Below are 26696 nucleotides of genomic sequence, written 5' to 3'. Positions count from 1 at the left end.
TTTATGATTCATCACTTCTCTCCTTATGTAACTTAAATGTGTTTCTCTCTTTTCTTCTAACGCAGAGAATTTCTCTCCAAAAAGCCTCTTAAAACTCTAGTTTCTACTCCCTTATATTTCTCCTGCTTTTTTATCCCAGCATCTCAGAGGACTTTTATTTTTAAAACCTAGTAGCCTTACTACAGTATTATTTACTATTAGTCATTCCAAGTATATGCGTCAAAGTCTTTTTTTACAGAAAACTTTGCATCATAACGTTTAATATTTGCTTTATATCTTTGCTGTAATTTTACTCTTTCAGAGACTCCAATCATTCATATCAGGACAGGAAAGTCTAGTGTGCTGCAGTCCATAGGGTAGCAGAGTTGGACACGACTGAGCAACTGAACAACAGTCATTCATATATCAGATCTCTTGTGATAATCTTCCACTTTTAATATATTCATCAAATATTTTACAGTTTCTTCCTTAACTTATTTGCAATGAGTTTTTTAAAAATAGTTTTTAAGAGAGTCTTCTACGCTTGCTCCTTGGAAGAAAAGCTATGGCCAACCTAGACAGCATATTAAAAATTAGAGACATTACTTTGCAAGCAAAGGTCTGTCTAGTCAAAGCTATGGTTTTTCCAGTAGTCATGTGTAGATGTGAGAGTTGGACCATAAAGAAAGCTGAGTAGTGAAGAATTGACGCTTTTTAATGGTGATGTTGGAGAAGACTCTTGAGAGTCCCTTGGACTGCAAGGAGATCAAATCAGTCCATCCTAAAGGAAATCAGTCCTGAATATTCATTGGAGGGACTGATGCTGAAACTTCAATACTTTGGTCACCTGATGCAAAGAACTGACTCACTGGACGAGACCCTGATGCTGGGAAAGATTGAAGGCAGGAGGAGAAGGGGACGAAAGAGGATGAGATGGTTGGATGGCATCACCAACTTGATAGACATGATTTTAAATAAGCTCCGGGCTTGGTGATGGACAGGGAAGCCTGGTGTGCTGCAGTCCATGCGGTTGCAAAGAGTTGGACACGACTGAGTGACCAAACTGAAATGAACTGAACCAGGCTATTAGCCTACCGAATTCCGATGTGTCTATGATGAGCAAAGTGCTAGAAAACCACACGACACTTGACATCTTTCAGCAGCTCAGGGAGGCTATTGTGCCATAACCCAAACTGAATCCTGTACCTGATGAATCCTCTAACACATTTAATGAATCATATGAGAAATCACATTTCTGCCTTAACTGACCCACTTCCTAGTCTTGACGATCTCTTCAAAAACTGACTTGGCATGGGAAGTTCTTGGCTTAAATATTTACTTATAACTCTAATTAATGTATTAGCTATATTATTTGTATTTTGCCTGTTTTACAAGATTATTGTTTCTTACATTACCAACTGTGTGACTGAGCTTCCAACAAATATAATGATGACTAGGCAACTTGAAGTAACTGATCAAATATATGGTTCTATATGAGATCAATTACTGTAATAGTGTGATTCTTGATACAGGAAGATGCTACAAGAGGGAAATTTTTCCTGGACTATAATAGACTAGCCAGACAGATGGTCCAGCATTTCCTTTAGCTATTGATTATAAGACCTAGTCCAGTAATAGCATATTGAATGGCCTTTCAGCAAAATCTCTGCCAGGCCAAGGAATGAGCCTTCCTAGCACCAGTAGACAAAATGGTCATAAAATGCCTCTCAAAGCATGATCAAATTTATTACCATGAGGGGGCCCTGTCAACTACAAACTGGCACCTGCCATGGGCAATTGCCATCCACCTCTACAAGGATTAAACCATGTGCTGCTGCAGCTGCTGATTTCCAACACTCCCTGAAAGGAGCTCAGGGTGGAGAGCAGGAGTGAGGCAGCCTGTTGGCAGGATTGATTTTGAAGCTGAAACTCCAATATTTTGGCCACCCAATGTGAAGAGCTGACTCATTTGAAAAGACCCTGATGCTGGGAAAGATTGAAGGCAGGAGGAGAAGGGGACGACAGAGGATGAGATGGTTGGATGGCATCACTGACTCGATGAACATAGGTTTGAGTGAACTCCAGGAGTTGGTGATGGACAGAGGGGCTTGGCATGCTGTGGTTCATGGGGTCGCAAAAGGTTGGACACGACTGAGCGAATGAACTGAACTGATGCTCTGGGAAAAACTGGAAGAACAGGTCTTCGGGTAGATATTTTCAGGAGCCAATTTTATGAGCCCAATTCTTGTGTCCTCTCATATCTAGAAAAATACTCAAATGGTGGCAACTGCTCATGACTAGCAGAAACCTTTTGCAAAATATATATATATATATATATATGTGTGTGTGTGTGTGTGTGTGTGCTTGTTTCCATATTTCCCTTTCAGCAAAATCACATATATACTGACCTTCACCCTACCTCTTTGGAAGAGTTTCTCAGGGCTATCTGAGATACTGTCTTCCAGGCTATAGTCCTCACATTTTGCCCCAAATAAAACTTCATTCACAACTCTCAATAAATAAATAAATAAGACAGTCTTCTTTTCATCTACTGTTTCTTATTAGGCATTATTTCTCAATATGTTTCTCCTATTTTTACTTTCATTTACAAAGTGATTTTTCAATTTTTTATTATTCTTTTCTGAGTCCCACACACTGATTTCTGAGTTTTCTGTTCTGATATATAATGTCCTTTCAAAATTGCATATTTTTTTCTTTTTCTCTATTTTTTGTTTTTGACAGTGTTTACTCTTTATTGTTGGAGAAGGCAATGGCACCCTACTCCAGTCCTCTTGCCTGGAAAATCCCATGGACGGAGGAGCCTGGTAGGCTGCAGTCCATGTGGTCGCTAAGAGTCGGACACGACTGAGCGACTTCACTTTCACTTTTCACTTTCATGCATTGGAGAAGGAAATGGCAACCCACTCCAGTGTCCTTGCCTGGAGAATCCCAGGGACGGGGGAGCCTGGTGGGCTGCCATCTATGGGGTTGCACAGAGTCGGACACGACTGAGAGCGACTTAGCAGCAGCAGTAGCACTGTTTATTGTTAATCACATCATCATGCATAGAATGAGAATATTTATACCCATGAAGAAGTTGCTAAGCATTTCTGTAAAGTTTATTTATTCCCAAGGTTTTTTTCTAATTAAAGTATAATTATAATTTAGTTGAACTACAACACTGAGAGTTTCAGGTGCACAAAATAGTGATTTGATATTTCTATACATTACAAAGTAATCACCACAATAAGTCTAGTTACCATCTGTAACCAAATTATTCTCATTGACTATATTCTCCATGGTCTACATTTTGTACTCCAAATTCATTTATTTTGTAACAGAAGTTTGTAAGTCTTAATCTCTGTCACCTAGTTCTCTCATGACCACATCCCTCTCCTCTCAGGCAACCACTTCTTTGTTCTCTGTATTACTTCATAATAATATAATAATGTAAACTTCATTACTGTTTGGTTATGTTGATTCATTTGTTCTGGTTTTCATTTTCCATATACAGTGCCATCATACTGTATTTGTCACTCTGACTTATTGTACTTAGCATAATTCCCTCTAGGTCCTTCTGTGTTGTCACAAATGACAAGATTTCATTCTTACTTATGGCTGAGTAATAACCCATGTGTACCACATTTTATCCATTCATCTCTTGATACATGCTTTGAAAAAATACCCATAAATGGACTTGCTAGATCATATGGCATTTCTATTTCTAATTTTTTGGGAAAACTCCATACTTGGTGTATATAACTGAAGATATTATCCGCTAATGCACCCTAATACCTGAAGTTTATATTTTCTATAACTGAATTATTTAGAGTGACACTCGGACACCTATAAAAACTGTAGAAACAATTTTAATAAAATCATTTTGATTACAAAACAAATTTGTTTCTGTGTTATTGGATCAGTTGGGAAGATAAAGTTCAGAATGCAGAATTATGTATGTGGAAATACATAAAAGTGTGGATTTTGCTACAGTGATCAAGCTCATTCTGCTCACTACACAGCAGAACAATAAATCCAGAGACAAGTTGTTATAGTGAAGAATAGCAACTTTATTCAGAAATCTAGCTGACTGAGAAGGTGATGGACTAGGTTAGCCCCAAAGAACTATCTTACTCAATTTATAATTCAGGCTTCTTTTATACTAAAAGGGGAGTGGAATTGCTGGTTTTTGCAAACTTCTTGGTACCAGAATCCTTTGTTCTTACAGCTGTCCATGTAGATCTGGTCACAATGTTCTTGTAAACCTCCAAAAAGACAAATGTTATTCTCTGTTCTGCAACTTTTAAATATGGATATAACTGAAGTATACTTGACTTCAATAGATATTGCACATCTATTTTATAATTAGAAATCTAGCAACAGAGCACAAGTGTTAAAGGAGTATGTTCAATATGGAGTCAGGGTTGTTCTTTGTCACAATATCTCTGCAGAATCCCATGGACAGAGGAAACTGGCAGGTCACATTCCATCGGGTTGCAAAGAGTTGGACATCACTGAAGCAGTTTAGTACATCAGTTCAGTTCAGTTTCTCATTTGTGACCCCATGGACTGAAGCACCCCAGGCTTCCCTGTGCATCACTAACTCACAGAACCTACTCAAAGTCATGCCCATTGAGTCGGTGATGCCATTTAACCATCTCATTCTCTGGCGTCCCCTTCTTCTCCTGCCTTCAACCTTTCCCAGCCTCAGGGTTTTTTTCCAATGAGTCAGTTCTTCCCATCAGGTGGCCAAAGTATTGGAGTTTCAACTTCAGCCTTAGTCCTTCCAATGACTATACAGGATTGATCTCCTTTACGATGGACTGGTTGGATTTCCTTGCTGTCTAAGGGACTGGTGCACTGGGATGACCCAGAGGGATGGGATGGGTGAGAAGTGGGAGAGGGGTTCAGGATGGGGAACACATGTAACCCATGGTGGATTCATGTTGATGTATGGCAAAACAAACACAATATTGTAAAGTAATTAGCCTCCAATTAAAATAAATAAATTTATATTAAAAAAAAAAAGTCTTCTCCAACACCACAGTTCAAAAGCATCAATTATTCTGCACTCAGCTTTCTTTATAGTCCAACTCTCACATCCATACATGAATACTGGAAAAACAATAGCTTTGACTATAAGGACCTTTGTTGGCAAAGTAATGTCTCTGCTTTTTAACATGCTGTCTAGGTTGGTCATAGCTTTTCTTCCAAGGGGCAAGTGTCTTTTAACTTCATGTCTTCAGTCACCATCTGCAGTGGTATTGGAGCCCCCCAAAAGAAAGTCTGTCACTGTTTCCATTGTTCCCAATCTGTTTGCCATGAAGTGATGGGACTAAATGCCATGATCTTGGTTGTCTGAAAGTTGAATTTTAAGCCAAATTTCCCACTCTTCTTTTTCACTTTCATCAAGAGGCTCTTTACTTCTTCTTCACTTTCTGCCATTAGTGTGGTGTCATCAGCATATCTGAAGTTATTGACATTTCTCCCGGAAATCTTGATTCCAGCTTGTGCTTCATCGAGCCCAGCATTTAACATGATGTACACTGCATATAAGTGAGATAAGCAGGGTGACAATATACAGCCTTGGCATACTCCTTTCCTGATTTGGAACCAGTCTGTTGTTCCATGTCCATTTCTAACTGTTGCTTCTTGACCTGCATACAGATTTCTCAGGAAGCAGGTCAAGTGGTCTGGTATTCCCATCTCTTGAAGAATTTTCCACAGTTTGTTGTGATCCACACAGTCAAAGGCTTTGCCATAGTCAATAAAACAGAAATCGATTTTTTTTCTGGAACTCTCTCCCTTTTGCAATGATCCAACAGATGTTGGCAGTTTGATCCCTGGTTCCTCTGCCTTTTCTAAATCCAGCTTGAACATCTAGAAGTTCACAGTTCACGTACTGTTGAAGCCTGGCTTGGAGAATTTTGAGCATTACTTTGCTGGCATGTGAGATGAGTGCAATTCTGCAGTAGTTTGAGCATTCTTTGGCATTACCTTTCTTTGGGATTGGAATGAAAACTGACCTTTTCCAGTCCTGTGGCCACTGCTGAGTTTTCCAAATTTGCTGGCATATTGAGTGTAGCACTTTCACAGCATCATCTTTTAGGATTTGAAATAGCTCAACTGGAATTCCATCACCTCCACTAGCTTTGTTCATAGTGATGCTTTCTAAGGCTCACTTAACTTTACATTGCAGGATGTCTTTCTCTGGGTAAGTGATCACACCATCGTGATTATCTGGATTATGTCAATTTTTTTTTTTTTTGCATAATTCTTCTATGTATTCTTGACACATCTTCTTAATATCTTCTACTTCTGTTAGGTCCATACTATTTCCATCCTTTATTGAGCCCATCTTTGCATGACATGTTCCCTTGGTATCTCCAATTTTCTTGAAGAGATCTCTAGTCTTTCCCATTCTATTGTTTTCCTCTATTTCTTTACACTGATCACTGAGGAAGGCTTTCTTATCTCTCCTTGCTATTCTTTGGAACTCTGCATTCAAATGGGAATATCTTTCCTTTTCTCTTTTGCCTTTCGCTTGTCTTCTTTCCTCAGCTATTTCTAAGGCCTCCTCAGACAACCATTTTGCTTCTCTGCATTTCTTTTTCTTTGCGATGGCCTTGATCACTGCCTCCTGTACAATGTCATGAACCTGCACCCATAGGTCTTCAGGCACTCTATCAGATCTAATCCCTTGAATCTATTTCTCACTTCCACTGTATAATCATAGACATTTGATTTAGGTCATATCTGAATGGTCAATTGATTTTCCCTACTTCATTCAATTTAAATCTGAATTTGGCAATAAGGAGTTCATAATCTGAGCCACAGTCAGCTCCCAGTCTTGTTTTGGCTGACTGTATACAGCTTCTCCATCTTTGGCTGCAAAGAATATAATCAACCTGATTTTGGTATTGACCATCTGGTGATGTGTATGTGTAGAGTTTTCTCTTATGTTGTTGGGAAAGGGTGTTTGCTATGACCAGTGTATTCTCTTGGCTAAACTCTATTAGACTTTACTCAACTTCATTCTGTACTCCAAAGCCAAATTTGCCTGTTACTCTAGGTATTTCTTGACTTCCTACTTTTTCATTCCAGTCCCCTATAATGAAAAGGACATCTTTTTGGGGTATTAGTTCTAAAAGGTCTTGTAGGTCTTCATAGAATCATTGAACTTCAGCTTCTTCAGCATTACTGGTTGGGGCCTATACTTGGATCACCGTAATATTGAATGGTTTGCCTTGGAAACGAACAGAGATCATTCTGTTTTGAGATTGCATCCAAGTACTGCATTTTGGACTCTTTTGTTGACTATGATGGATACTCCATTTCTTCTAAGGGATACTTTCCCACAGTAGTAGATATAATGGTCATGTGAGTTAAATTCACCCATCCCAGTCCATCTTAGTTCACTGATTCCTAAAATGTTGACATTCACTCTTGCCATCTCCTGTTTGACCACTTCCAAATTGCCTTGATTCATGGACCTAACATTCCAGGTTCCTATGCAATATTGCTCTTTACAGCATCAGACTTTACTTCTATCACCAGTCACATCAACAACTGGGTATTGTTTTCACCTTGGCTCTGTCTCTTCATTCTTTCTGTAGTTATTTCTTCACTGATCTCCAGAAGTATATTGCACACTTACCGACCTGGGGAGTTCATCTTTCAGTGTCCTATCTTTTAGCATTTTCATATTGTTCATGGGGTTCTCAAGGCAAGGATACTGAAGTGGTTTGCCATTCCTTTCTCCAATGGACCACGTTTTGTCTGAGTGTTACTGAGCCCTAAATAAAAATGCGACTGAAACTAAAGGAATAATGTAAAACTCCCCATATGAAATAAGAATGGCCTTTATCTTGAAACTTGAGGAAAAAATTTCAATATAATTTAATGGAAGGGAGTTATTTATGAGGGGGTTCTGGGAAGGAGCAGTCCTAGAAGTTGAAGGATCTCTTACCATCTAAAGGTGTTCGCATGAACACGAAACACAGATGCCACTAAAGTTGCAATGTGTATTCTAACTTCTACACACACACACACCCATCTCCCCTTTTTTATTCTATGACCGAGATAAATGAATAACTGAGTAGAAATAAGAAAGGACATCTTCCTGTGATCTAGAGGTGGGGTGTATAGGAAAATGTACAGGGCACTTAGGTGCTTGTCTATTTCTCTCTAATAGCTGCAGTCTTAGACTGAACACACACACAGACACGCATGTTTTCTAACACAGTAAGAAGCATAGTTCTCATTGCACTGGAAATACCATACTTGTTTCCAAAATGCTCAAAGAGCTGAAAATTTAGAGTGAAAACCATTCCATCATGGCACAATACTTTTGCAGAGCCTGCAGTTCTGTCCTTTTGCATGGATCTCAACTTCTTCTATATCCACCCCGTCCTTCAAATTTAGAACATCGATGGTCTAGTGCCATCCTACCATTGGAGTGGTGGCACATGGATCCATGGACCCCATATAATGCAAACAATTTATAAACTCAGTTTTTAAAATATCAAAAAATTTTCAGGATGTATAATAGCTGTTCCTAGGACAGGCTTTCCATTCAATTCTTTGCATCCCACTGAAATCATGTTTTAGCCATGAATGTGCAGCAGTGAGGGTTGGTGGTTTCTGAAGCAATCAGCATCCTTTTGCAAAGCTCTGCCTCAGGCCAAGGCATTATAGAGACTGAAGTAAGAGTCCTCTAGGGCTTCCCAGGTGGCTCAGTGGTAAAGAATTAGCCTGCAATGCAAGAGATGCAGTTCAATCCTTGGATTGGGAAGATACTCTAGAGAACGAAATAGCAACCATCCCCAGTATTCTTGCTGGGAAATTCCATAGACAGAGAAAACTGGTGGGGTACAGTCCATGGGGTCTCAAATAAGTTGGACACAACTTAGAGACTATACAACAAACAGAAGAGTCCCAAAGGAGGGAGAAGGGGTGGAAGAGAGATAGGATGTAATTAGGTTAATAGGAGTCTATCAAAGTTACAACTCTAATTCTCAGGGCCTTCTTCTTTCTCAATCAAAACTAGAAATTTCAAACAAAAGAACATTTTAAGTTACATTATAATGTTGCTACTCTAGTGATCAGATTGGAGAACTTCATTTCAGGTAGAAATTTTTTGATTGAACACATTTTTCGTGTGACTTTAGTGTTACTTTTGAGCATTTTAAAATTGGTATTTTAATGTTTTATACTTATGTATTATATTATTTTTATGGTTTTTCATTTAATCATCTCTTTTTTCCAGTTTTTATATTCATAATTTACAGAGAACTAACCTAGCTTGTTTATATAATTTATTTAATATATCTTTTTTATTCCTTATCATAAGCTTTCTATCTATCTATCTACCTACCTACATATATATATCTCTCTCTTTTGGCCATGCCACGTGCACGTGGGATCCTAGTTCCCCAACCAGAGGTTAAATCTGGGTCCGTTCAGTGGAAGCTCAGAGCCACTGGATCTCCAGGGAAATCCTTAACCTGGCAGGTTTCTAATAAGCTTTATTTGTGGTAAATAAAAGCTATAAAATAATTAATAAAACTTATTCAGAGTCTGCTTCTTTTTACAATATTTTGTTAACTTTGATATAATATATTTATATAAATAATGAAGCATAGGTAGAATGTGAACATTTACTAGTAATTTCAAGAACTACAAAAGTATCATTAGTATTGAATCTAGATGTCTATTCTATATAATTTAATTTCACCTTACTTTGCTTCATAGTTTATTGCTCTTTCAAATGTAAGTTATGCTTTCAGATATGATTTTGAACATATTTTTCACACCTTTTTCAAGACTTTGAAATGTTAATATTATTCTTTGAAGATTAATTTTATCAGAAATAAATTTTTAGCTATTAACTTTATTGGCATTTTCAGTATTGCATTTCTTGTTGTTTTATTTTTAACATTTACTGAGAGTTTGTTTTCAGCAAGAGGTCTTGGATTTTCTCTCTCTTTTCTTCTCTTTAGCATTGTGAAATTATGTACCTCATGAAGAACTATAGCCTTAAGATATATAAGCCTTAACTACAGCCTTAAGATGTTTGAGTCAGTGTGTGTTCAGTCCCTCAGTCAAGTCCGACTATTTGCATCCCCATGGACTGTAGCCCACCAGGCTTTTCTGTCCATGGAACTTTCCAGGCAAAAATACTGGAGTAGGTTGCCATTTCCTACTCCAGGGGATCTTCCCAATCCAGGGAGATATGTTGTATTTAATGTATTTATGTACTCAGTAGAATTTAAAAATTTTTCACCTTCTTTTATGCACTGAAAGAAGTAGAAATACTGACTTCAAGAACTGAGTTAACCTCAGGTCCCCATAATCATAATCAGTAAATTAGGGCAGAAACCAAGACGGAGATATACTCATGTGAGAGACAAATTTCCTGTTCTCGGAGATTTACCTCATATATGAACACAACTGTCTTTTTTAGTTTCCTTCATATTTATAGTTGTTCTGACTTCACATTCCAGGATGTCTGGTTCTAGATGAGTGATCACACCATCATGGTTATCTGGGTCATGAGGATCTTTTTTGTAGAGTTCTTCTGTGTATTATTGCCATCTCTTCTTAATATCTTCTGCTTCTGTTAGGTCCATACCATTTCTGTCCTTTATTGTGCCCATCTTTACATGACATATTCGCTTGGTGTCTCTAATTTTCTTGAAGAGATCTCTAGTCTTTCCCACTCTATTGTTTTCCTCTATTTCTTTGCATTGTTCACTGAGGAAGGCTTTCTTATCTCTCCTTGCTATTCTTTGGAACTCTGCATCCAAATGGGTATATCTTTCCTTTTCTCCTCTGTCTTTCACTTCTCTTCTTTTCACAGCTATTTGTAAGCCCTCCTTAGACAACCATTTTGCCTTTTTGCATTTCTTTCTCTTGAGGATGGTCTTGATCGCTGCCTCCTGTACAATGTCAAGAACTTCCACCCATAGTGCTTCAGGCACTCTGTCTATCAGATCTCGTCCTTTGAATCTAGCAAAGCTATTGAAGGTGATGGAATTCCTGTTGAGCTATTGTAAACCCTAAAAGATGATGCTGTGAAAGTGGTGCACTCAATATGCCAGCAAATTTGGAAAACAGCAGTGGCCACAGGACTGGAAAAAGTCAGTTTTCATTCCAATCCCAAAGAAAGGCAATGCCAAAGGATGCTCAAAGTACCACACAATTGCACTCATCTCACATGCCAGCAAAGTAATGCTCAAAATTCTCCAAGCCAGGCTTCAACAGTACGTGAACTGTGAACTTCCAGATGTTCAAGCTGGATTTAGAAAAGGCAAAGGAACCAGAGATCAAATTGCCAACATCTGTTGGATCATTGAAAAAGCGAGAGAGTTCCAGAAAAAAAAATCTATTTCTGTTTTACTGACTACGGCAAAGCCTTTGATTGTGTGGATCACAAAAAACTGTGGAAAATTCTTCAAGAGATGAGATTACCAGACTACTTGACCTGCCTCCTGAGAAATCTGTATGCAGGTCAAGAAACAACAGTTAAAAGCGGATATGGAACAACAGACTGGTTCCAAATCGGGAAAGGAGTATGCCAAGGCTGTATATTGTCACCCTACTTATTTCACTAATATGCAGAGTATATCATGAGAAATGCTGGACTGAATGAAGCACAAGTTGGAATCAAGATTGCTGGAGAAATATCAATAACTTCAGAGATGCAGATGACACCACTCTTATGGCAGAAAGTGAAGAAGAACTAAAGAGCCTCTTGATGAAAGTGAAAGACGACACTGAAAAAGTCAGCTTAAAACTCAACATTCAGGAAACCAAGATCATGGCATTTAGTCCCATCACTTCATGGCAAACAGATGGGGAAACAGTGGAAACAGTGACAGACTTTCTTTTTGGGTGCTCCAAAATCACTGCAGATGGTGACTGAAGACATGAAAGTTAAAGACGCTTGTTCCTTGGAAGACAAGTTGTGACCAACCTAGCATGTTAAAAAGCAGTGACATTACTTTGCTAAAAAAGATCCTTCTAGTCAAAGCTATGGTTTTCCAGTTGTCATGTGTAGATTTGAGAGTTGTACTATGAAGAAAGCTGAAGGTTGAAGAATTGATCTTTTTGAACTGTCGTGTTGGAGAGGACTCTGAGAGTCCCTTGGACTGCAAAGAGTTCCAACCAGTCAATCCTAAAGGAAATCAGTCCTGAACATTCATTGAAAGGACTGATGCTAAAGCTGAAACTCCAATAATTTCGCCACCTGATGTGAAGAACTGACTCTTTGGAAAAGACCCTGATGCCGGGAAAGATTGAAAGTGGAAGCAGAAGAGAATGACAGAGAATGAGATGGTTGGATGGCATCACCGACTCAGTGGACCTGAGTTTGAGTAGCTTCTGGGATTTAGTGATGGACAGGGAGGCCTGGTGTGCTGCAGGCCATGGGGTCGCAAAGAGTAGGACACGACTGAGTGACTGAACTGAATCCTGAATCCTGAATAGTTATTCTGAGTTTAAAGCAAAGGGCAACATCAAAGCTGGAATAACTTACTGTACTGTCCCAGTGTTTGGGTGAGTTTCAATATTGCTTCATAATGAGATAGAAAAAACAGTTTTCCATTATTGGGAAAAGTTCAATGTATCTTGAGAATATAATAGGTAATCAGGGACTGTATACAAAGGGTCATTCTATGTCATACTGCCTTCAAATTTATGATTTCGAGGAACAATTGAAAATTCTTATGTAGTATTAATAACATTTTAATCTATGCTAATTTGGTTGTTTAGATTTGAAAGCTTTATATTTTCTAGGTTTGTGGATAATTTCTCAATAATATTTGTGTAACGATGTTTACTAGTATATATATTATATCAGCAATTTTTTAGTTCATTTTTTAGTTTGAACTATTTCTGTTACATGTATTTTATTTCTTTTTTTTTTTTTTCTTGGGAAAAGTTGCAGTAAGTGACATAAAAACAAATTTACTTAAATTTACAAAAAGCCCAATAGGAGCCAGAAAATTGGTGTCTCTCATTTTGGCCAATACAGACATCACTGGAGATTGAAATGCTGTGAGAAACCAATATTCTCGGGGGAAGACTCTGCTAATGTTTTTAGCTATCATCATGTTTATGTGACAAGTGTATTCAATTATTCATGAATTCTCATGTTTGTTTAACCGTAAGAACTACTAGTCAAATACCTTACCTTACAACTGAGAAAAACAAGGAGCAGATTTGTGTCATTTGTTTATAAAATTTCACAGCAAGTTGGAATGCATTGTTAAGACAATTAAAATTTATAAGTAAATTGATACAATTCTTTGACATTAGCATTGTAAACTATAAAACTCCTACATTAATATTTAAAAGTTTTATTCAAATTTAAGAACTGTTATAATTTTTTAACCTGACTATTTCTTACATAATACAGTACCCTGGAATTGGATTACTCCCATCAGAATATTCAGCTTTAAGAAAACATAATTTGGTAATGGACTGGAATATATAATGGCTGCTTCTATGTACTTTTTTGTTTGAGTGCATGATCAGTTGTGTCTGATTCTTTGTGACACCAAGGACTGCAGCCCACCAGGCTCCTCTGTCCATGGAAGTGTCCAGCAAGAATACTGGAGTGGGTTGCCATTTCCTCCTCCAAGGAATCTTCCTCACCCAGGGATGGACCCGAGTCTCTTGTTTCTCTTGGCACTGGCAGGCAGATTCTTTGCCACTGACCCATGTGGGAGGTCCAATGTACTACTTTACTAAGGCATTTAAATGTCTCTGAGAGGAAAACCTAGTTTATCAAAATGATAACTCGATGGTAGATGAATTTCTTTACTCTTTGTCTGCAATGTCAGTTCTGCTGAATTTGCTATTATCATAATTTTTCATAACTTACAACAGTGCTGGTCTATGCAAAAAAAATTACATATTCTACTGTCCTCATTATCCTAAACTAATGTCAGCCATGCAGTCTCCTAAATAACAACATTTAACTTTGTTAGGGAAATTAGGTGGGATCGCAATACAGAGCCAACTTACCAGCAATAAGTAATAGCCTGTTTTCTTTTGGTTGGGGCTTTGCGATTTCAAAAAGAAAAAGTTTAAAAACAGCCCACAAAATGGATGTTTTCTGCATTATATAGACGTTCTGAAATAAAGGTTTTAGTCAGTACTTTTTATACGTATCAGAAGATGGAATGTAAACAGAGTTTCCACCTGAAGGTGGAAGAATAACTGTATTAATTTAGTTCCACTATATTTGCTTTCTAAGTGTGAATGCATATTCTCCAACTTTTATGATTCTTTCTATGAAAATGAGATATCTTGTCTTAAAATCTTCTTCTCTTTGATACATGCCTTTCTCCTTTTCAGAGAATTAATGTGGTTTGCATCACTTCTCAATCAGGACTCATGGCGTCTCTTTCTCTCATCTGGACCGGTGTGAGTCCTGACCTTTTATAAGGTCTGTACAGACAAGGGAATCTTACAGAACAATATACTCTTATTAGCTTTGTTGAGAAACACAAGTGATGTTCTGTTCTTCTTGTTCGCATTTTTGTTTTATATCAGAACTTGTTGGTTCAGATTCTGATCAACAGAAGTGACATTTATTATGCCTTATCAGTTATTTGATTTTTCACTATAAAAATTCATTTAATTATACTTGTAAAGTTACTTGCTCACATATTTTCTGTATTGAAATTTAATTCTGTTTTGTTTATTTTTTATATTTTACCTTGGGCATGAGAATAATAATAATTATGTTTATGGCCGTTAGATGTACCAACTATTTTAAACACACACACACACACATAATTTATTCTTCACAACAACTCTATGAAATAGATGTTATTATGTCTCAGATTAGGATAACAAGGTATTAAAAGTATAATTAACCACTCCTAGGTTACAGACCAAGTAAATGGTAAAATAAGGATTCATACTCAAGCAGTCTAATTTCAGACTTCATGTTTTTAAATTTATTTTATATCTCACATAGTGTTTTTACTACTTTCTTCACTAAAATTGTATATAATATAAAATAAAATAATTTGTACATAATTTGTGCAAAATAATTTGTAAAATGATGTTGTACTTATGCTTTATTAAAAGAGTCAAAATTAAGTGATTTTCATAATATAAAACAAGTTCAGAAAAGGACATTAAATATGGAATGATTCATAGGAAGCATTTTGTTTTGCATTTTATTAATGTATTTTATGTGCACATAATAACTACTTTTATACAAATATACAAAACAAATAAAACACATGGATTTAAAACCTATCAGCAAATCACATGATAAACAATAAAATGTAAAGTTCACTGAACTACTGAAATACTTATTAATTGCAACAGCAAGAGAAAGAATGAGGGAATTGGGCTTCCCTGGTGGTCCAGTGGTTAAGAATTCGCCTTGCAATGGGAGGGACACCAGTTCGATCCCTGGGCCGGGAAGATCCCACATGCCGTAGAGCAGCTGATCCTGTGCACTGCAGCTAGTGAAGTCCATGCACCCAGAGCCTGTGCTCCACACCAGGAGAAGCCCCTGCAGTGAGAAGCCCACGCCCCACAGCCAGAGAGCAGCCCCCACTCACCACAGCTAGAGAAAAAGCCCGCACAGCAACGGAGACCCAGCATGGCCAAAAATAAATACATCTTTAAAAAAAAAAAAAAAAGAATGAGGGAATTGATTCCTGTATTAATATACAAATTAAAACTTATGAACTGACTTCTGCTTCTGGCAATAATCAAGTAAAATGTTGAGACTTGATTTCAACCATGAACAATTAGAGAATAATGGAAAAAACACTAACAAAAATAGACATTAAATAATTGACAGCATAGGACTGTGATAACCCAAAGTGGAAAAACAAGTAATGTAAGAAATAAAAATATCTAGAGACATATTACAGATCACAGTGCAGAGACAGAGATCTCAAGTAGAGCACAAAAATATCACTGAATTAAGCACATAGGTAAAGAATCCGCCTACAATGCAGGAGATGCATGAGATGCAGGTTCAATCCTTGGGTCAGGAAGATCCCCAAGAGGAGGGCATGGCAACCCACTCCAGTATTCTTGCCTGGAGAATCCCAAGGACAGAGGAGCCTGGTGGGCTACTGTGCATAGGGTTGCAAAGAGTCGGACACAACTGAAGTGACTGAGCATGGACACAAAGCATATAGAGACTAAAGTTTAGGTGCACTGAGGTGGTTTTAAGTTGCAAGGCATAGTTCAACATAAGAGCAACCTATATAGAAAAAGAGCACCAAAACTCTGCACTGAGTCTTCGCAGAATACTAAATTGCATAAATGTACAATGAAGGTTTATGAGACTAGGGAAAAACGATAGGGTGATGGTATGAGCTAGATAATTCCTAGCGATTACATGAGGTGCCGAGATATTAAAAATCTAAACAACATTACTGAGGAGTCGGCTGTCAATAACCTTGGGGATTCAGTAAGATTGTTAGGGGGTTAATATTTTAGTAGTAAAACAATGATGGTAGTAAGCCTAATTTGTCTAGTCTAGAAGTAAGATTACTGGTCATAATAAGCCTAAATTTTCTCCAGAGAAAAATCTATTTTGTGCTCAAAATAGCAATGCTTAAAAATAAGTATAGAGAAAAATCAACCTGATGTGAGAATAATTTAATCGCCTTCTAGAATCCATCAGCAGAAAATTGGTTTAAAGATTTACTGAGCATTGCCTTGCTCACCAGAGCAAGACCCAGTTTTCCCCACAGCCAGTCCCTCCCATCAGGAAGCTTCCACAAGCCTCTTATCCTCATCCTTCAGAGGGCAGGCAGAATGAAAACCACAATCACAGAAAACTAACCAAACTGATCATATGGATCATAGCCTTCTCTAACTCCATGAAACTATGAGCTAAGCAGTATAGGGCCACCCAAGATGGACGGGTCATAGTGGAGAGTTCTGGCAAAATGTGGTCCACTGGAGAAGGCAATGGCAAACCACTTCAGCATTCTTGCCTTGAGAATCCCATGAACAGTATGAAAAGGCAAAAAGATACAACACTGAAAGATGAACTCCCCAGCTTGGTAGGTGCCCAATATGATACTAGACAGGAGTGGAGAAATAGCTCCAGAAGGATTGAAGAAGCTGAGACAAAGTGGATGTGGCTGGTGGTGAAAGTAAAGTTCCATGCTGTAAATAACAATACTGCATAGGAACCTGGAATGTTAGGTCCATGAATCAAGGTAAACTGGAAGTGGTCAAACAGGAAATGGTAAGAGTGAACATCGACAATTTAGGAATCAGTGAACTAAAATGGACCAGATGGGAAAATTTAATTCAGGTGACCATTAGAACTACTATTATGGGCAAATATCCCTTAGAAGAAATGGAGTGGCCCACATAGCCAACAAAATAGTTCAAAATGCAGTACTTGGGTACAATCTCAAAAACAACACAAAGATCTCTGTTCATTTCCAAGGCAAACTATTCAATATCACAGTAATACAAGTCTATGACACAACCACTAATGCCAAAGAAGCTGAAATTGAATGGTCCTATGAAGACCTACAAGAACTTCTAGAACTAAAACAAACAAACAAAAAAAAAGTCCTTTTCCTTGTAGGGGACTGGAATGCAAAAGTAGGAATTCAAGAGATACCTGAAGTAACAGTCAAGTTTGGCCTTAAACTAAAAAATCAAGCAGGGCAAAGTCTAACAGAGTTTTGCCAAGAGAATGCACTGGTCATAGCAAACAGCCTCTTCCAAGAACCAAAGAAACGACTCTACACAGGGACATCACCACATGGCCAATACCAAAATCAGATTGTTATATTCTTTGCAGCCAAACATGTAGAAGCTCTATGCAGTCAGTAAAAAAAAAAGACTGGGAGCAGACTGTGGCTTGGATCATGAACTTCTTATTGCCAAATTCAGATTTTAATTGAACAAAGTAGGGAAAACCACTAGGTCATTCAGTTCAGTTCAGTTCAGTCATTCAGTCGTGTCCGACTCTTTGTGACCCCATGAATCACAGCACACCAGGCCTCCCTGTTCATCACCAACTCCCAGAGTTCACTCAGACTCATGTCCATCGAGTCAGTGATGCCATCCAGCCATCTCATTCTCTGTTGTCCCCTTCTCCTCCTGCCCCCAATCCCTCCCAGCATCAGAGTCTTTTCCAATGAGTCAACTCTTCGCATGAGGTGGCCAAAGTACTGGAGTTTCAGCTTTAGCATCATTCCTTCCAAAGAACACCGAGGACTGATCTCCTTCAGAATGGACTGGTTGGATCTCCTTGCAGTCCAAGGGACTCCCAAGAGTCTTCTCCAACACCACAGTTCAAAAGCATCAATTCTTCAGTGCTCAGCTTTCTTCACAGTCCAACTTTCACATCCATGTATGACCACTGGAAAAACCATAGCCTTGACTAGACGGACCTTTGTTGGCAAAGTAATGTCTCTGCTTTTGAATATGCTATCTAGGTTGGTCATAACTTTTCTTCCAAGGAGTAAGCGTCTTTTAATTTCATGTCTGCAATCACCATCTGCAGTGGTTTTGGAGCCCCCAAAAATAAAGCCTGACACTGTTTCCACTGTTTCCCCGTCTATTTCCCATGAAGTGATGGGACCAGATGCCATGATCTTCGTTTTCTGAATGTTGAGCTTTAAGCCAACTTTTCAAATTTCTTATGACTATACAGTGGAAATGACAAACAGATTCAAGAGATTAGATCTGATAGACAGAGTGCCTGAAGAACTATGGACAGGAGTTCATGACATTGTAGAGGGGGCAGTGATCAAGACCATCTCCAAGAAAAAGAAATGCAAGAAGGCAAAGTGGCAGTGTGAGGAAGCTTTACAAATAGCCGAGGAAACAAGAGAAGTGAAAGGCAAAGGAGAAAAGGAAAGATATAGCCATCCAAATGCAGAGTTTCAAAGAATAACAAGGAGAGATAAGAAAGCCTTCCTCAGTGAACAAAGCAAAGAAATAGAGGAAAACAATAGAATGGGGAAGACTAGAGATCTCTTCATGAAAATTAGACATACCAAGGGAACATGTCATGCAAAGATGGGCACAATAAAGGACAGAAATGGTATGGACCTAACAGAAGCAGAAGATATTAAGAAGTGGTGGTAAGAATACACAGAAGAACTATACGAAAAAGATCTTCATGACCCAGATAAGCACAAGGGTATGATCACTCGCCTAGATCCAGACATCCTGGAGTCCAAAGTCAAGTGGGCCTTAGGAAGCATGACTCTGAACAAACCTAGTGGAGATGATGGAATTCCAGGTGAGCTATTTCAAATCCTTAAAGATGATGCTGTGAAAGTGCTGCACTCAATATGCCAGCAAAACTCAGGTTCCAAACTGGCCACAGGACTGGAAAAGGTCAGTTTTCATTCCAGTCCCAAAGGCAGTGCCAAAGAATGTTCCAACTACAGAACAATTGCACTCATTTCACATGATAGCAAAGTAATGCTCAAAATTCTCCAACCGAGGCTTCAATAATATGTGGACTGATAACTTCCAGATGTTCTAGCTGGATTTAGAAAAGGCAGAGGAACTAGAGATCAAATTACAAATCAAAAAAGAAAGAGAGTTCCAGAAAAGCATCAACTTCTGCTTCATTGACTACACTAAAGCCTTTGACTTTTGGATCACAACAATCTATGGAAAATTCTTCAAGAGATGGGAATTCCAGACCACCTTGCCTGTCTCCTGAGAAATCTGTATGCTGGTCAAGACACAACAGCTAGAGTCGGACATGGAACAAAGGACTGGTTCCAAACTGGGAAAGGAGAACATCAAGGTTGTATATAGTCACCCTGCTTATTTAACTTACATTCAGAGCACATCATGTGAAATGCCAGGCTGGATGAAGTGCAAGCTGAAATCAAGATTGCCAGGAGAAATATAAATAATCTCAGATATGCAGATAACACCACCCTTATTGCAGAAAGTTAAGAGGAACTAAAGAGCCTTTTGATGAAAGTGAAAGAGAGTGAAAAACCTGCCTTCAAACTCAATATTCAAAAACTTAAGATCATGGCATCTGGTCCCATCACTTCATGGCAAATAGATGGAAACAGTGGAAACAGTAACAGACTTTATTTTTGGGTGCTCCAAAATCACTGCAGACAGTGACTGTAATCATAAAATTAAAAGATATTTACTCCTTGGAACAAAAGCTATGACAAACATAGACAAAATTTTCAAAAGCAAAGACATTTTTTCATGGACAAATGTCTGTATAGTCAAAGCTATGTGTTTCCCAGTAGTCATGTGTGGATGTGAGAGTTGGAACATAAGGAAGGCTGAGCGCTGAAGAATTGATGCTTTTGAACTGTTGTGCAAGATGCAGGAGATGGTGAAGGACAGAGAAGCCTGGTGTGCTGCAGTCCATGGGGTCACAAAGGGTTGGACATGCTTGAGTGACTAAATAACAAAAACAACTGACTTTATTACCCTCCCAATCAAGAAATCAATGTTAACATTACCCCATTAACCAATCCACACACCCCATTCAAACTTTACTAACTATCCAAACAATGTCTTTTTTTGTTGTTGTTACAGAATCCTCTGTTTGTATGTGTCTGTGCCAAATTTAATTGCCATGTCTTATTAAGCTCCTTCAATCTGCAACAGTTACTCTTTCTCTCTTCTCATGTCTCTGAAAACCTTAGAGTTCAGCTTTTTTATTTTATAAAATGATTTTATTTTATAAGGTGATGTGTTTTATAAGAACTTAGCCTTTATGACATTTCACATGGCCAATTCTATGGAAAACCATAGAATTAATGCTGGCTGTGCTCTTGTGGTGTTCAAGATAATGCACCCTGAAAATGTCCATACTCCAAATCCTAGTGAGACTGTAACTTTACATGGTACTTTTCATATGTGTAGGAGACATTTGGAACCCTGAGCCCTTGTTTCAGTAGGTACATCAACTCAGTCAGGCAATAATTTGACTAGGTATGATATCATTGCATTCCATGAATTATTAGCATCCTATTTACCATGTCCAGAAGGTTAGCACTGAGTTCAAGCCCAAGGACATGACCAAATCAATCTCAAAATTCTATCTTTGAGCTACTGTTTCCAAGAACAACCTTGTTTTCAATTTCTGATCCAATGAGGGTTCAGTTAGGAGGTAAGAATAACAAGTAATTTTTTTTGTTTGTTTTTAATTTTACTATTATTATTTTACTTTACAATATTGTATTGGTTTTGCCATACATTAACATGCATCTGCCATGGGTGTACACGTGTTCCCCATCCTGAACCCCCCTCCCACCTCCCTCCCCATATAGTAAGCACATAATGTGAAAAACTGTTAAATAAATTTTAAAAATCTTCACAAGGCATATTTAGAGATAAGGAAAAGAAAACAAAATTACCACTGAACTAGAAACTTCAGGAAGCAGCTACCAACCCCAGGAGGACAAGGGGTGTGACTGGAATGACTAAACTGAACAACTTAAGGGAGGAGGGCGGGGAACTGTGGCTGTGGTTACAAGGAACACAGCTCACCCAGTGTTCATGTCTCTGGGCTCCATGGAGGGACACTTAGGGCTCAGACCGAGGTCTCAGATAAGCAAGCAAGTCTGTCTCATAATCTATCATCGCTTCTGAGATGCCCCTCCACTTTAATAGCATGCTTGATATGTTGGCCACAGAATGTTCTGTGACTTGACTCTGTCTACCAATCAGGTGTACAAAGAACAGTTAAACTGCAGAATACTCTCTTCTAATCAACAATAGAAAAATGATTACAAATGTGCTGAGTCTTATGTGATGTGGGAGCCTTTGAAGATGATTGCTGTCATATCCAGCTGAAAACAGAGTTTTATTGTTATCTGTGCTTCATATTCTTAAGAAATAAAACAAACTGCTTGCTTACTCCATAACTGCCCTTCAAGGCCAAAAGTTGTTTTGCTTTTCTCATCTACTTGTTTTTTTTTTTTTAATCATCATTATAAACATTGGTTAATTATTTAAGTGATGTGAGTGACAAGATAGCAGGAGTGATAGTCCTAAGTGCTAACCAGAATATACCACTGTCACTCCACTGCTAGCAGCATAGTCCAAGCCACAAGCATCCCTCATCTGAATTAATAACTTAGCCTCCTAAATGTTCACCATTTCTACCCACTTCTAGTGACCCTTTCAATCGGTTCTCTCTCTCTTTCTGAATTAGGGTATAGTTGCTTTACAATGTTGACAATATACAATTAAGTGAATCAGCTATATGCATACATATACTCCCTCCCACTTGGATTTCCCTCCTACCCTCTCCCCACCCATCGAGGTCACCACAGAGCACCAAGCTGAGTTCCCTTTGCTGTATACTAGGCTCCTTCTAGCTACCTGTTTTACCCATGATAGCGTATATATGCCAATCTCAATCTCCCAATTCATTCCCCCACCACTGATGCCTGATGTCTACACACTAGTTCCCTACATCTGTGTCTCTATTCCTGCCCCGCAAATAGGTTCATCTGTACCATTTCTCTAGATTCCACTTATATGCATTAGTATACAATATTTATTTTTCTCTTTCTGACTTACTTCACTCTGTATGACAGATCAATCTGCTTTTAACACAGCCACCAGAACAATCAGGCTGTGTTAAAAACTAGGTCAGTGTATGGTCATTTCTCTGCTAAAAGCATACTGATGGTTTCCTATTATATTGAATAAAAGGCAATGCTGGGTAATAGCCTTGAAGGTCTCCTGAGACTTACAGATTTCCCCTCCACTCCCAGGCCCACTGATTGCTACTTTCTGACCTCATTTTCAGCTCCTCTCTTTCCATTCATTCTGTCTTAGCCACACTAACCTCCTTGCTACACATTGTCCACAGAGGCAGGTAGGCTAGAACCACAGAGACATGCCCTTGAAATCTTTATGGCTTTCCTCCACATCCTCCTTCAGAATTTTATGCAGATATCTTTTCCTTGAAAGAAAAGCTATGACAAACCTAGACAGTGTATCAAAAGGCAGAGATATCACTTTGCCAACAAAGGTTTGTATAGTCAAAGATATGGTTTTTCCAGTAGTCATGTATGGATGTGAGAATTGGACCATAAAGAAGGCTAAGTGTGGAAGAATTGATGCTGGAGAAGACTCTTGAGAGTTACTTGGACTGCAAGGAGACCAAACCAGTCAATCCTAAAGGAAATCAACCCTGAATATTCATTGGAAGGACTAATGCTGAAGCTGAAGCTCTAATACTTTGTCCACCTGATGCGAAGAGCTGACTCATTGGAAAAGACCCTGATGCTAGGAAAGATTGAGGGCTGGAAAACGGGTAACAGAGTATGAGATGGTTGGATGGCAACATCAACACAATGGACATGAGTTTGAGCAAATTCTGGGAGACAGTGAAGGAGAGGGAAGCCTGGCATGATGAAGTTCATGAGGTCACAGAGTTGGATATGACTTAGCAACTGAACAACAACAATCTTTTCTTATTAAGACTTTCTCCATGATTCTAATTAAAAATTTAACACCGAGACAGACGTTTTGTTCTTATTGACTTCCTGCTTAATTATCTTATTCCTCCAAGATATGAGTTCCATAAGGGCAGGGATTTCCATCTCTCTCTCTCTTTTTTTTTTCATCACTGAATTCCTGGCATCTTCCAGATACTTGCCTCATAGTAAGACATTAAGAAATATTTTAAAATTAATAATTAGATGAAAAATGATAGATAATAAACCTAGATTTTATATCTAATTATTGACTGGTTGGAAGCAAACCTCTTCCATCTTCCTCTCTCTTTAGTATTAAGTCATAACAGGTGATATTGATGAAGTTTACTTCTTAGGAGGCTCCGACAACCATACACTGCTGTGCATCTGCATGGTGTTTTAAAATTTGTAAAATACCTTTACATATATTTATGTGATTAGAGTCACAATAACTGGAGAAGTTATGACTTTCTCACTTTACCAGGCAAGATAATTGGGGCAGGGACATGAGACTGGACTTGTTAAAGTTTGTGTGCTGATAAAAGACAGAGCATTATGTTCATATCATCAGGGACTGGGAGGGAAGGATGACTTCTGGGCTGAGGAAAGGAGAACCTCAGATTTTGTGATCCCCAAATGTAATCTCTTGGGAAAAATCATTTTGCCTAGAGAACTTAACAATAGTAAAGCAAACAATATTCCAGGAATAAACATTGGGTCTATTTTTAGTCCAATGGTATGCACAAGGCTACAGTAAGTCTGAAGGAATGTGTTTTGTATGATGAAGAATAAACTGAACTTATTTGGTACTGTTTCCTTTTATCTACTCCCTCATTCTTGAGTCCCTAAGACCATTTATGCTTATTAAAGCTCTGTTATCCTATGCACTGGGGATAAACAGATGGTAAAATGAAACAAAGGCTAAATGGGAAATCTCTTTGGTGTTAAAATTGGTGACAAAATACATGCAGAATATCAGAACTTCACCTTCTCTTACTATTGCTACATGTGCAGAAGTAGAGTCTTTCCACAACTATAGTGGTTGATAAAACCTAAAACATGTATTTTTTATACTTAAGGACAAAAATCAAAGAGGTTGAAATACAGAGAAAATTTTAAAAATAAGTTATGAGACCTAGATTCTAGATTCACCTTTCCCACTGATTGTGTACCCTTGAATAATTTAATAGAGCTCCATTTGCTTAGTTTTGTCTTGTTTTATTTGCTTTGTTTTGTTTTTCTGTAAAATGGAGTTGGGGAGGAGGGCAACACACTCAGTTAAGTTCAGTCACTCAGTCATGTCCAACTCTTTGCGACCCCATGAATCGCAGCATGCAAGGTGTCCCTGTCCATCACCAACTCCCGGAGTTCACTCAAACTCATGTCCGTCGAGTCAGTCATGCCATCCAGCCATCTCATCCTCTGTCGTCCCCTTCTCCTCCTGCCCCCAATCCCTCCCAGCATCAGAGTCTTTTCCAATGAGTCAAGTCTTCGCATGTGGTGGCCAAAGTACTGGAGTTTCAGCTTCAGCATCATTCCCTCCAAAGAAATCCCAGGGCTGATCTCCTTTAGAATGGACTGGTTGGATCTCCTTGCAGTCCAAGGGACTCCCAAGAGTCTTCTCCAATACCACAGTTCAAAAGCATCAATTCTTTGGCACTCAGCTTTCTTCACAGTCCAACTCTCACATCCATGTATGACCACTGGAAAAACCATAGCCTTGACTAGACGGACCTTTGTTGGCAAAGTAATGTCTCTGCTTTTGAATATGGTATCTAGGTTGGTCATAACTTTTCTTCCAAGGAGTAAGTGTCTTTTAATTTAATGGCTGCAGTCACCATCTGCAGGGATTTTGGAGCCCAAAAAATAAAAGTCTGACACTGTTTCCACTGTTTCCCCATCTATCTCCCATGAAGTGATGGGACCAGATGCCATGATCTTCATTTTCTGAATGTTGAGCTTTAACCAACTTTTTCACTCTCCTCTTTCACTTTCAAGAGGCTTTTTAGTTCCTCTTCACTTTCTGCCATAAGGGTGGTGTCATCTGCATATCTGAGATTATTGATATTTCTCCCAGCGATCTTGATTCCAGCTTGTGCTTCTTCCAGCCCAGCGTTTCTCATGATGTACTCTGCATATAAGTTAAATAAGCAGGGTGACAATATACAGCCTTGATGTACTCCTTTTCCTATTTGGAACCAGTCTGTTGTTCCATGTCCAGTTCAATGCACTAGGTAGTCACTTAGTTTGAATTAAGATGTACCACTATAATCCTTGGCAGGTTGTTTTGTGAAAAAATTATGGGATGGAATGCAGTCAGTTTGTCTAAAATATAAGGTAGGAACAGTTGCCTTAGTAGCCTATTTTCTATGAGAAGAGACACACAGCCTTGGTATCTCTTCATTCATTGTTCATACTCAGTGAAATCATCCTGTGCCTTCTGAGGGAAATATGTATGTTACAGTTCTGGTATTGTCTTCTCCAACTCTTAAAGATCAGTACAAACTAGTTATGAGAGACCTAGCTTTGTACTCAGTAAGTCTCAGTGAAAGAATGACTGTGGTTGGAAGTTTGTCATTTGTATTAATATAAATAGGTATATGGGCTTCCCAGGTAGCACTAGTGGTCAAGAATCCACCCAACAAAGATGACAAAAGAGATGAGGGTTTGATCCCTGAGTTAGGGAGATCCCCTGGAGGAGGGCATGGCAACCAGCTCCAGTATTCTTGCCTGGAGAATACCCATGGACAGAGGAGCCTGGCAGGCTACAGTGTATAGCATCACAGAGTCAGACATGACTGAAGGGACTTGGCACGCATGCATGCTGATAGGTGTATGCCTCTTGAGAGAGTGGGGGTCAACAGTTGAAAAGGGAGTCCACTAGAACAAAGTGGGGCAACAGATAAGATGAAAGTCATTCAACAGAAGACATCCCCAGGAACTGCATCCTGTCTCCTCATTTATCCTGCTTATGAGAGCTTCCATCATTTTTTTAAAATTTCTTTTTATTTTTAAATTATTGGAAAGTTATATAACAGTCATAAGAATAATAAAACATTTCTTCATATACTCCATCTGGATACAGAGAAATCTATTTTTTTCTAAATTATTTTAGAGTACATGGCAAATCTAATGGCCCTTTATGTCCTAAAATTCAATATGTATTTCCTAATTACAAGGACATTCTCCTATAAAACCACTGCACATTGATCAAATTTAGAAAATTTAGCACCAATGTAATAGTATGATTTATTATACAGCCTATAT

This window comes from Bos javanicus, chromosome 3 (assembly GCF_032452875.1).
Source record: "Bos javanicus breed banteng chromosome 3, ARS-OSU_banteng_1.0, whole genome shotgun sequence".
Classification (NCBI taxonomy): domain Eukaryota; kingdom Metazoa; phylum Chordata; class Mammalia; order Artiodactyla; family Bovidae; genus Bos; species Bos javanicus.
The sequence above is the reverse complement of the archived record's forward strand: the minus strand, read 5'-3'. Positions refer to the sequence as shown.